The 13,498-nt window shown below is 42.5% G+C and overlaps 1 protein-coding gene across 1 annotated transcript in view; it reads right to left on the reverse strand.

Moving 5' to 3' along the window:
* Positions 1 to 2,197: 2,197 nt before the first annotated feature.
* Positions 2,198 to 13,498, reverse strand: part of LOC116685998 (serine protease inhibitor Kazal-type 1-like) — a 28,819-nt gene continuing 17,518 nt past the window's right edge. Inside the window, exon 5 of the mRNA XM_032510924.1 lies at positions 2,198 to 2,223. The gene's annotated coding sequence lies outside the window, so the exon portion shown is untranslated. The remainder of the gene's footprint in view (positions 2,224 to 13,498) is intronic.

The following is a 13,498-nucleotide window of genomic DNA, read 5'->3' on the forward strand; positions in this document are numbered from 1 at the left end:
GGAGAGGGCAAGAATTGACACACACACACACACACACACACACACACACACACACACACACACACACACACACACACACACACACACACACACACACACACACACACACACACACACACACACACGTTCCCCCTGTTAAAAACACACTCTACACATTGATATCTGTCAGCTTGTTTCACAAAAGCAGAATTCATATCCAGGATAAGCGATGAAGCAAGGCTTGACCTAGTCTAATCTGCGCAGCCTGGTTTGGTGCGTTTCACGACGGCCGAGCCAGGCCCCGGGGTCGAGCACAGATTTACCGATACTAAAAGGGGAGAATTTGCATTGTTCATCCTTTATACAGAGTGACCAGCAGCTTCTTTTGGAAGTATAATGTCAAACACGTTACTTGAAAAAAGAAAAAAAAGAAACACGCCACAGTAGTGAAACAGCGAGAGAAAGCGTGGCAGACGATTGCAAACCGACTGAATGCGTAAGTAGTCTAAACATATACATTGACATTATCATAATTATACCATTCAGGGATTAGGCTACTAATCATTTGCACAGATTAACAGTTGTACTCTTTGCCTTAAAAGTAAGCAGGAGATAATGTTACTCAGGAAATGTCCCATTAAGATGGTACGCTAGAATATGATGCCTAAATAGCTCAGCAAAATATAAGGTCAAAAACCATTGAGGTGTCCTCTCCCTGTTGTTACATGAATGTACAGTAGTCTACACTATATAGTTACTGGTCCAGTGAATTTATTCTATAATTTGGGAGGATTTTACAAGTTTAGAGAACCTTGTGTACGCAGAGTTTATTAAAAAGAAAGGTTTTACACAACTCACTTTAGCGGTTTGTTTTTCCAGTCACGTCATCTTTACCAGTCAAAAAGTGTCGATCTCCAAACGCGAGTGAACGGACTCTATAGGAGAAAATGGCATTCTTATATAACACTATACGACTACAAGGCCAATATTGTTTTTCACGAACGACAAAACAATAAATTACCCGTGCATTTGTATGGAACTAAGGTTTAGGAGCTTTCCATCTTTACTCTCCTCCCTGTTACGTTGCATTTGCAGATCGCCACTTTTTGACAGGCAAAGATGGCCGCAACTGTAAAAATAAACTATTAAAGTGAGTTGTTCAAAACCTTTTTTTAGTAAACTCTGTGTACACAAACAATGTTCTCAATGCTTGTGTTAATTTGTAGAGCCCCTGGTGATACTTCGAGCAAAGTCTCATGGTGTGTCTTCTTAGTGTTTTAAAAATAGTGATTTTTATGCAATCATAGTAGTGCCCCTAGCACTCCCAGTCAAAAGGCCATTTGACCAAAAACGATAATATGGTAAAACTTAAAAGTGGCGTTTCCGTCTTAATTATGCTTTAATTAGGACGAAAGTTTAGCAGGCAGGAATACAATGTGATTGTAATAAACGATGAAATACGTTGGCAAGTATTTGTCAGTATGTCACTTTAGGCAGCTTTTCACTTTGATCCCAACTTTGTATGTTATGGTTGATTTCCCAGTCTGACTTTTAGCAGTGTGTGTATTTTCAGTCCCTCCACGATTTCACAGACTTTTTTTAAGATTAATGTGGCCCAAAATGTCTGATGTTGCGGGAGCTTTTGTAAAAGATTGCGATAAAAGTTATTTTTCTGTATGTTTGTTGCAATGAAGTTGCGGGAGACAGAGAAAGTTGCAATTTTTTTGTGGTTGTATAATTCTTCACAAATATCTTTTGAGGAGAATAAAATAACTTAAGTTTTATAAGTTTACCTAGCAACCTTACCAAAAGGGCTGAGGAGGCTGAAAACCTATATAGGTATTATATGAAAATAGCTGGGGGATTTAAGACAAAAAATAACAATTTATTGAATTAATCAAATTTGAACAGTAGCTTGTTGATCTTTCCATTGTTAGTTAGTTTCCTATCCTGGCCTGGGGCACACATTCATATGGTTTGATAAAGTTCTTATTGGACTTTAACTTATCATTACACTTAAAGTAACTAGCATAGCTGTCCTTAATTTAGGTGATCCTGTAGATTCAATTCAATTCAATTTTATTTATAGTATCAATTCATAACAAGAGTTATCTCAAGACACTTTACAGATAGACCACACTCCAGAATTTACAAGAGTTCTAGTCGTCTCCTAGATCTCATCTCTGGTTTATCTGGTGTGTGTGTGTGTGTGTGTGTGTGTTGTGTGTGTGTGTGTGTGTGTGTGTGTGTGTGGTGTGTGTGTGTGTGTGTGTGTGGCAGTCGCAAGGTGGGGGTGTGGGGGTGTGGGGGGTGGGGGGGTGGGGACTGAGCAGCCCCGCCCGCTGTAGAGAGCTGACAGGATTGAAACAGCGGCCACTTTCAGCGACTTCAGAGTGAATCGTTACAGCGTACATTGATGTTAAAATGTATACATGTTGGCAGGACGGTCTGACATGTTTTGCACCGTCTTTCACTTCACGTTTTATTTGCAAATGTGAGATGTTTGAGGCACACACTTCTCGTTAAACGAGGAAATGAATGTGGCGACGTACGTATGACGTCAACCCGTTCTCACTCCCGCTTGGTCATTGGCTCTCAGGGTCACATACTGATACAGAGTCTGGCACGGGGGACTGCTGGGATTGGTGGAAGTCGCAGGAAACTCTGGTTATTGGTCAAATTTGCAAAAACGTTGAGAGATTGGTCAAAATTGCGACTCGCACCAAAGTCACGGTGATTGGTTGAATTTGCGTGAATTTGTGCAATTGCATCGCGAAAATCCTGGATGGAACGGTATTTTGCATTTGGTTTCATTAGTAGAAGTTTTGCAAAACAGGTGCAGGGGAGGAGGAGGAGGACAAAGAAAATGAATCACAGGTGTGACCGGCTGCAGGAGAGTTTTGTTTTTAGCATTATTTTAATATGCTGTGCAAAAGTAACCCGTTTTATTTTAAATAAATTACCAAAGAATCATCCTGTGGAACTTGAGTTTCTCTAACATTGGACACACTTTTTTGTTGCTGGTTAAACAGGACCTCACACAACCGTGTGACATATTTATATAATCAATTTTAACCAATTCAGACTCAAATTTATAATAGCGGCCATAGAGGGCTGTGAAGCTGTGTTAGGGAATGCAAGCCATGCTGTTACACTGATCGACAGCTGGTGGCAGCAACCCTATCGTTTCAATGTGCCTGCAAAAGGCAGGGACGAAGAAGAAGTTTTGTAAAATTTGAAGACCAAGGCTGCATGTGATGTTGCTTATCTGATAACTGCCTGAGTCCTCGGCCCTTGGCTAAACCAGAAGTTGTTCTGTCCCTCCTCGGAAAAGCTCCTATTTCTTCCCCGAGGAGCTATAGGCAAGGAAACAGGAGGGCAGCCTTCCCAGAATCCGTGCAGCTAAAGGAGTAGCTAACTCCACCCATGCAGCTGACTAATTCATTTGATGCATCACACTTACTTCTCGGTGGGAGGGACTAAGGCCTGAAGAAGGGAATCAAGAGAACTGTCACTGGACTTGAGGAGAACATGTCACTGACTCCACAACATTGTGAGCAAATTAACAGGCAGACACTAACAGACGTGTAACACTCAACTGCTGGATTTGGAACAGTTCTTCTTTTGTGGGTATCTACAAAGAACTTTCATGTAATGCTATTTGATCATTTGACCAGTGCTGACAAAGAATTGCTGAACCAGACTCCAGCTGTGAGGAAGGACAGTGGTTCACAATTCACTGTTAACTGCTGTCATCTAGTGGACTAACAGGGTTACAGCCATAAACAGGATTTGAAGGTGCCATCTGCAGGTTCAAAAAAAAAGAGTCTGCATTCATGAAATGTCATTATGTGATAACCAAAAACACGTTTTAGTAAAATTTCACAGGCTCAAATGATTAGCTTCTTACAACTTAAAAAAGAATAGAAATCTGGCCCTGTGTAAAGCCCCCCCCCACTGACATGAAGAGAGTCGGTTAAAGCAACTAGAAACAGCAAAACATACTGGCTAGGGCTACAGACAGTATTGCTGTTACACTGGGCTGTTTTTTTAATACTTTAGACATATAACACCAACTGCACTAGGATCCCTGACTCAGATAGAAGGCCAAAGTTTTAGACTAGCATATTAAAGATAAGTCTTAAAGGGCATTCACACGAGAAAAGAAATCCGGCAGTGTTCCGCGCAGGGTTATGCGGCAGGGCGAGATTCAATGAAACGGCCCATTTCTGTGACATCATGCTGTGTTCTTAAACCCCCCCAGCAAAGTCAAAGTAGACTTCATATTTCACAACTACTGTTTTCCGTCAGATCGTTTATAGATAGCAACATTTCCGAGCACAGTTGAAGGCAGCTTCATTTCCCGAGAGAGAGAGAGAGAGAGAGAGAGAGAGAGAGAGAGAGAGAGAGAGAGAGAGAGAGAGAGAGAGAGAGACAAGAGAGACTGCTTTGCTGTTGCGGGAGACATTCAGCTGTTCCACAAACTCCCGGGCAGTTCGGTGCTTGGTGTTTTTCTTGTGGCAGCGATAGAGGCAATGTGGTTTCCTGCTTCCTGTACGGGACTCTCACCCCGTCTCAAAACCCACGTACAAGTCTGATCTCCAGTTACATGCCTGGCCACTTCATGGCGTGGGGTTGTGTATTTTATAAAGTTGAGTCGGGTGAGTGTCCCTACTGCAGCAACCGAAACCAATACCCCCATTCAAAATTAATGGAAGGACCTGCGTTTATGCTGGACCTTCAACGCGGGCAGTCTGAATGCGGCCTTAATGTGAACATACTTCATAAGGGCTTACATAGAAACAGCGATGAAGATGGTGGACTATCAACTAACAAGAGAAGAGTTAAATGTAGCCTGAGCTCCCCCATAGTTTGTTTCTCTCCAGCGGTTTTTGTGGTCACACTTTTCAGAATGAGTGAACAGCTGTTAAAAATCCACATCAGCAATAAAAAAAAGCCATGCGTGTACACTAATGTGGCAGACAACCTCTTATTTTCCATCGCAGTGCCAGGGACTGCTGCTGTGTTGGTGGGAAACAAGCGGAGGCATCAGCAGGCTCGCTGTTTGAAACCACTCTGACTGTCACATGGTGTAGAGACAGCTGTGATGTCATTGTGATGTTGCCATGAAAACCTCAAGCTATCCCGGGACACAAAGTCAACACTTCCTGTAGTTACCTACAAATTAAAGACCACATCACATAAACTGCCTTCAAGGCTGTACTGTAAAACATCTCAAAACAAGGACTGCAATTTTTCCAGCTCTACTTTTTAAGCTGGTTAATTACAGCCAGAGCGGAAGAACACCAATTTACAGTTGGATTGTTGTGGTTGTTGATGCAGCTGTTCCGTTTTTTACTTTGGAGACACTGTGAAACCCTGTCAGCACGCCGCTTTGAATTTCAAATTAAATTAATTAAAAGGTTACAAAAGTGAGAGTCGGGCAAACAAAAGAGGAGACGAAAAACATAAGAGTGAGGGAAAGGGGCCGGGCACTCCATGCCTGCAGGTATACTCAGCTGGCACCTTAACACACACACACACACACACACACACACACGTAATTTCCTCTTGATGAAAGGCCCAGCTCAATTACTTTCGAAAATTCACTTCATCTGTCTGTACACGATCGGTGTGTGTGTGTGTGTGTGTGTGTGTGTGTGTGTGTGTGTGTGTGTGTGTGTGTGTCAGCGTATAGAGACACAGACACACAGATAGATGTGTAGTAACCACATAGTTGTTGTAACTTGATCTTCTGACTAGTGGCAGCTCCCTGTTCACTGCAGCACACAGAGCTGTTTGAGTGCCCCTGAGCCAAACTCAGACACCCAAAGAGGCTCTTAATGACCGGCTGAGGAGATCTTTACAGGGCAGGGCAGAAGACAAGCAGAGTAATTCAGGAACAGTTGGGCAATGCTCAATATATAGTGTTTCCGCTAGTAGTCTAACTCCGTGTTTTGGTCCAGTTGGTTTTACCACGCACGTAGAGTAGCCTATGCATGAAAATAGGCCTGCACAAATCAGGGAAAAATATGAATCACAGTTTTTTTTAGCTTACACGAAGTGTAATGTTTATTGCACACTTGAACCATTGGCAGTACCAAAGAGATTTTATTTGGCCCCTATGGCACATTCACATCACCACAAGTGTGATGTCATATGCTCATTTGCATATTTGTGACATCATTACACAATAATTAGCATAAAGCTTAGTGATTGTGTCCGCAAGGTAGATAGAAGGAAATAGAAATCTTAAGCCAAGTAATCACTAATTCAATACAGGACTTTGAACAAGAAAAAAAACAAGACATTCTACCAAAGGGAGGGGAAAAAGATCAATAAAGAATTATCAAAGAAGGCGTTTCCAGGCGTCTTTTCTATCATCGCGTCCCGCTGTCTCTCCTACCTACATCGTCCCCCGCACCCTGTCCCTTCTCCCCTTTCTACCTGCCTACACACACGGGGGGGGGGGCTCCCACTAAACAGATTCAGACAGAAGTGAATGTTTAAGTGGCTTCAGGAGAGAAATACCTCGCATGCTTGCTGGACAATACTGGTGACTTTGTTTTATAGAAAGTCGCTGTCTTTTCTGCAGAAAGTTGCCAGATTTGTCGCTAGACGCTTTTGTGGAGAAAAAGTTGCTAATCTAGCAACAAAGTTGCTAAGTTGGCAACAATGGAGTTTTCATGGAGACATACGCTGTGTGCGTGAAGGGGAGGGGCTGTGTATGTGTGTGTGTGTGTGTTGTGTGTGGTGTGTGTGGTGACAAAGAGACAGAGGAGAGCAGGGAAAGGAAATGAAGCTGAACGAATGCGTTTTTTGAATAGCATTAAAACAGTAGTAACAAAACGCAATGTTGGTGGAGTTTTTGACAGTTTGACACTTTTTTTTTGGACAGTGTTTTTTTTTTCCCTTCAAACTTATTTTCAACGTCTTTCCTCTGAATTATTTTATATATGGGGCAAGTAGAAATTTTTTTTGGACTTGCCCGACTGGACATGTGAAAAAAAAAACCTTAGTGTTGAACCCTGCACATGCAGAGTGGAGTTGTACTAATCACACACACACACACACACACACACACACACACACACACACACACACACACACACACACACACACACACACACACACACACACACACACACACACACACACACACACACACACACACACACACACACACACACACACACACACAACACACACACACACACACACACACACACACACACACACACACCTTGTCCTAGACTTGTGTGGTGTGGGGGTGTGTGTGGGGGGGGGTGTGCGTGCCTGTGGTGGTGGGGAGAATAAGACCTTTATTTATGGAAGCAGTGCCTTTCTTCTCTTTAATCAGAGCAGAAAACCCCAACAAATGCACATATTCTCTCTCTCTCTCTCTCTCTCTCTCTCCACTATTACTGCAGGCTCAGGAAGAAGGGTTTCACTACAGAAAGGGGACAACCAGCTCCCTCTGTTCAATACAACAGTTATGTAAGCATTTACATTTTTCCAAGTACTCCACTACTTCTAACGTGTAGGAAGCCATGCATGCTTCATGAGTGTGAGTAGAATTATAAAGTGATTACAGACAGTATTCAGACCGCTTCACCCTTTTCACGTTTTATGTCTTATGATAAAATTGTTGAAATAGTTTTCATCAATCTTCACTCTATAACCCATAATGACAACGCAAAAAGAGGATTTTACATATTTTTCCAAATTAATAAAAACAACACAAATATCACATAAGTATTCAGACCCCTTGCTATGATAATTACATGACATAATGATGATAGATAGCATGATAATAGTAGATGTTCTTGCACCTTAATTGGAGTCCACCTGTGACCGGTCTAGTTAAGGTCTCACAGCTGACAATGCATATTAGGGCAAAAACCCAACCAGGATGTGGAGGGGACGGCAGGACTGTGTCGAGGCACAGACCTGGGGAAGGCTACAAGACAAATCTGCTGCACCAAAGGTTCTCAAGTGCACAGTGGCCTCCTTAATTCTTATATAGAGGAGGTTTGGAACGGCCGGGACTCTTCCTAGAGCTGGCCGCCCGGACAAGCTGAGCAATCGGGAGGAGAAGGGCCTTGTAATGATAGGTAACCAAGAACCCAATTGTACCCAATTGTTGTGTATTTTGGGGCCACTGTGAGCTCCGTAGTTGGGATACACCTGATGGATTGTGGGTAACTTTGGCTTCCGTTGTTGGTGTTAGCCATGCTGCTGTTGGGCTAATAAACGGTTAATGTTCCGTAGTAACCTGGGTTCTCATTGTCAGGGTGGTCCCTGCAGCACCCGAGCCGTTTTGGGCATACCCTGAGACAAATGGATGCAAAGTCAATGCGAGCATCAAAACTAACTAGAGGGCTCTCCTCAGATCTAATGATTGGAGCTGGACTTCTTTAGCTTTAAGTTTTTTTCTTTAAGCTTTTGGAGCATTCTGCGTTTATAAATTTGCCTTAGCTACTAGGCACAGATATGGCAATAGTAACGGTCCAAAATGATTTTAAATTGTGTAAAATTTCTTTTGATAGGAAAACGTACTTCTTTCTTTAAAGTGCTCATATTATGCTCATTTTCAGGTTCCTAATTTCATTTAGATGTTGTACCAGAACAGGTTTGCATGGTTTAATTTTCAAAAAACATATTTTAGTTGTACTGCACGTTGCTGCAGCTCCTCTTTTCACCCCGTGTGTTGAGCTCTCTGTTTTAGCTACAGAGTGAGACGTCTCACTTCTGTTCCATCTTTGTTGGGAGTCGCACATGCACAGTAGGAAGATCAAAATATATTAAAGTTCTGATAAATACGATGTATAAAAATACAAACTTATGATATGAACGTTAAAGTCCTTTGAACAAAAAACATTTATTTTATTTTTAAATCGACCATTATAAATGCTGATACCCATTAGATGGGGAAATGCTTAATATTGGCCGATAAAATCGGGGAGCCGTTATATCGGTCGGGCTCTAATAGAGAACACTCTTATTTTGTCTTGTGTTCTGCATGACACGTGCATGAATACATCCACGCATCCGCACATGCACATCTGCCCCTCCTGAAGCCATAAAATTTCTTAGCAGTGGGGGGGGGGGGGGCAAGTTGTGTGCAACCACTGGAATTTAAAAACTTGGCGCGAGCAAAGATGGCAGAAGGAAGGAAGCCACAGTAGTGTTTGGTGAGCAAAAAAGGCAAAACGAAAAGTTAACGTTCGCTAACCCTGCGGCTCCTCTGCCCCCCCCCCCACCCCCCCGCTGTAGTAGACGTTGTATTCCCCCAACACACTGTATTCCCTTTCTGTTTGGATGCATAGGCCTACCGCTCAGACCAACATGAGAAAACATAGCAATGTGCCCTCAGCATTTAGTTTTATTGTTAAACAGTAAAATGATTCAACGTGAGTCACGTAACTTTACTCAGGTACTGTCTATGTGCTGGATTTTTCTTTATATACATTAGTATATAAGCCCACTGAGGGCAACATTATTGTTAATATTTTAGCCCAATGTTTAGTAATGACAGAAGGCTAGTAGTGGTCGTCGGGAGTGAAAATGTGACGTGTGATGCATTATTGGGTTATGTATCTGTGTAAAGTTGTGTGTGATATCTGTAAAAGCTGAACCGACTCACAGTTAAGGCTGGGCAATATATCAATATTATATTGATATTGCGATTTGAGACTAGATATCGTCTTTGATTTTGAATACTGTAATATCGTGATATGACATAAGTGGTGTCTTTTCCTGGTTCTAAAGGCTGCATCACAGTAAATTGGTGTTATTTTCTGAACTTACCAGACTGTTGTAGCTGCTATTATTTGCCTTTTTCCCCACTTAGTCATTATATTCACATTACTGAAGATTATTTACTAGGGGTGTGACGAGACGCTTACTCCACGAGACGAGACACATCACGAGATTGGGTTCACGAGAACGAGACGAGATTTAAAAAAAAAAATTATGTTACGCCTATGTCCCTCGTTATTGCCGTGGCTCTTGCACTTACCGGTGGCAGAGATGCAAAGGCTTTTAGAGTTGTTTGCCCTTTTAATGTTTTCGTCGCGGGTGCAGTAGTTAGTAGAGAGCTGTGGTGGTGCTGTAAGTGTTTTTGCATAGTGCTCGTGTTAGCCGCGGTATACGGCATTTTTTTCTTACAATGTTTACATATTGTGTTCGTCTGTCACTCTTTCGCCGTTTATCATTTCCGCAGGAAAACAAAAATGTTGCCACACAAATGATTTAAAAGTGGCAGGGGGATCTTCAATAGTAATTTCACTTTCAATTTCCATCATGCTGACATCACATCGCCTCACGAGACAACTTTTCACCTCGACGAGAAATCTCGTAAAACGAGATCTCGTCACACCCTTATTATTTACCTTAAATCTAAGTGTGAATTTGATTATTATTTTTTCCCATAATCGAGCAACCCTACAGTACATACATACATGGGAAAAGTATTTACATACTGTGAATTTCTTTTTTTTTTCTTTTTTTAAATCGTTAATTATTTTGTAATCGAAAATCGATATTGAATCGTGAGTCGAAAAATCTGAATCAAATTGTGACATTTTCTGAAACGTACACCCCTAATTAGCAGTAGGATTGGAAAGGGTCAGACAATTTCTTTTCTTCTTTTTTTTTAATTGCTGAAATAATGTGACAAAATGAATGACGTGTGAAATATATAGATAAGAGATAAACATACAGAAAAAAACAGAGCATTGAGGGGAACTTAAGCTCTGGGATTTCAGTAAGCATTTTGTTTGGAAACACAAAAAAACAAGGTCTTGTGCCATGTTTGGGAAAAAAAGTATGTCCATTTAATTGACCAGTAACCGCTCTCTTCCTTCACATGTACCTTAGATCAGTTGCCAGCATCCCATTAAATAGGAATTCAGTAAAATTACAACCTTCTGCACCTAGTGATTTCTCCCATCACATGTGCAGCCCACAGTACTACCAACACTACTGCACTGGCAGGGTTTTCCCTGCCTTTATAAAATTTAGGCGCAGCAACCAAGCTGTTTTGGGCGGCACCTGAGCCGAATGAACGCAACTCAAAGACTTTTTGGGGATCCAACAATTGTAGTTGGACTTCTTTAGCAAGTTTGGTCTTCAGGCTTTTTGAGTGTTAACAATTTACTGTACTGAATTTTAGACACAGATGGTGATAAGAACAGTCCAAAATGATGAGAAAAAGAGACGCAAAGCTACCACAGAGACCCAAAACACAAATGACCACAAGGGACACAACACAACTACAAAGAGAAACAAAAACCCACAAAGAGACAAAATCCAACAAAGAGAAACAAAATGCATGGAGAAATTGCATTTTTGTGAATTGTAAGTGAATGATCCATGATGGAATGCCCCCCTTGTTCTGAACATGTAACCTACAGGTATAAAAGGTGCACATATAAAATGTAAAAAGCAGTAACAAGCCTGACCAAAATTACTTGGTATAAACTAAGGACTGCAAGACACTGTAATTGCATTTTCCCATCCAGCTCAATGATTTAAAGCAATTATAAATCATGTTCTCCTATGATATGATGGCTTCTTAAAATGCCCATATACTGAAAAAACCCAGCCATGGTGTTTTGAGTGAGCTCCGGTTTCTGAATGTCCTCTGCCTTCAGTCTGAGACTGAGTTGTTCAGAATCTGCACGGCTTTCTACGTCACTAGCCGAGACGAGGTGGCTAACCGTAGCATCCTAGCGCTTTCTCAATATCAAAACACTGCTACAACACACACTAGTTGACCATAATCTCCAAAAGAACTACGTCCTGTCCCTGTTCTGCGGGTATTCCACAAGTGTCCTCGTCTAGAAGAAGTCTCCCAGCTAATCCTGCCTTGGACTGACCAAAGCTGGAGAAAGAGTTATCTAGCTGATGGGATCTTACCGAGCTACTGAGCATGTGCAGCTCCAAACAAAGATAGTATGGAAGTGAGATGTCTCACTCAGTAGCTAAAACAAGTGAGATGTCTTACTCAGTAGCTAAAACAGAGACCCAAACACATGGTGAAAACAGGATCTGCAGCAATGTGCAGTACATCAAAAATATGGTGCTTTGGAAATTAAAATTAAATTAAAATGTTCACCTATTCTGGTACAACCCCAAAATACAATTATGAACCTGAAAATGAGCATATAATGAGTGCTTTAAAATGGAATATCTGACTAATTAGATCGTTTTAGAATGGACCCTGAATGCAACAGAGCATAGTCCAACACCCTGTGATAATGATAATGACGATGGGCAGCATCAATGTCTTATTCTATGTGAAGGTAGTCAATGAAAACCCAGTCCTACAAAAATGTGTTGGCCTAAACCTAAGCAGACATGTGTGGGTGTGTAGAGGCCTTACCCAGGTATTTGATGGTGAATCCCCGTGGCGGATTGAGGGACCTCCGCATCCATCCCTCCCTCAGCACCTCCAGATGGTCCTCCTTCCCCTGGATCAGCAACACATGTTCGTCTATCCATCCCAGGAAGAAGGTCTCGGACACCGCCTCGGTAATCCTCTGGTTCCAGACATGTTGCTGGGTATTTTCTGCTTTGAAATCGGCAAAAATCTCGTAGCCGGTGTGGTGTCTTGGCAGCGCGTCGCTCTCTAACACCCCGGCCGCCCCCACCGCCTCCGCAGCCCCGACCCTGGACAGCACTATAGCCAGGGAATGAGGAGCAATCTGCAGGAAAGACTCCATTGTCGCGTCGCCCTTCTAGCTGCCTATCGAAAGTAGTAGTATCATTGTATTTATCTATCTGAGACACCGTCAGGCTTAATAGGAAACCAACAGTCCATTGTAGCTAGCAGGGTATGCAGCTACAAGCTACGCTCTGCAGCAGCAGCCGCATAGCCTACAACTGTGTTTCCATGCAGCTAGCCTGCTAGCTCCCGTTAGCTACCTAGCATTTCATGAAACCCATTCCCACACCTTTAGGTCCGTCTTTTTCTCTGGACGTAATGTATCGCCCCGTAACCGTACCCGGTATTTACTGAAGATTCATGTCGAGCGCTGTCCACTAGGAACGAGACATGACATTCGTGCTTTTTCGGTGAAACTTAACGTACAGTTCGTTGTGTCAGGTACCTTGGAATCTGGCTAGCTAGCTGGATGCTAACGTGTTAATGAATTCACCCAGGCAACAGATGCGGAGAGCCCCTCTCATCTCATCGCCAGGCAGCAACCCGGTCTCGGGGGACACCTGTATCTTTTTTTCGACAACCTTCACGGTTAACGAGGAGGCAGCCGCCGCTGAGTATTGTCCTGGGTCGCGCCTGACACGCTTCGGAACGGTGCGCGAGAACACAGCTGGATGCAGAACCGTCTCATCCAGGTACAGTGATGGCAGGCATAGTTACGGAGCTGCGTAAAGGCAGCGTTAACAACACTGAATACACTATCTTCCGGCCACATTTTCAAATTAAGATTTATAACGCAACAAGTCGTTTGGGAACTGAACCACTTAGCTTCTTACTATTAAGCACAGATGG

The sequence above is a fragment of the Etheostoma spectabile genome, unplaced genomic scaffold (genome assembly GCF_008692095.1).
Source record: "Etheostoma spectabile isolate EspeVRDwgs_2016 unplaced genomic scaffold, UIUC_Espe_1.0 scaffold280, whole genome shotgun sequence".
Lineage (NCBI taxonomy): Eukaryota > Metazoa > Chordata > Actinopteri > Perciformes > Percidae > Etheostoma > Etheostoma spectabile.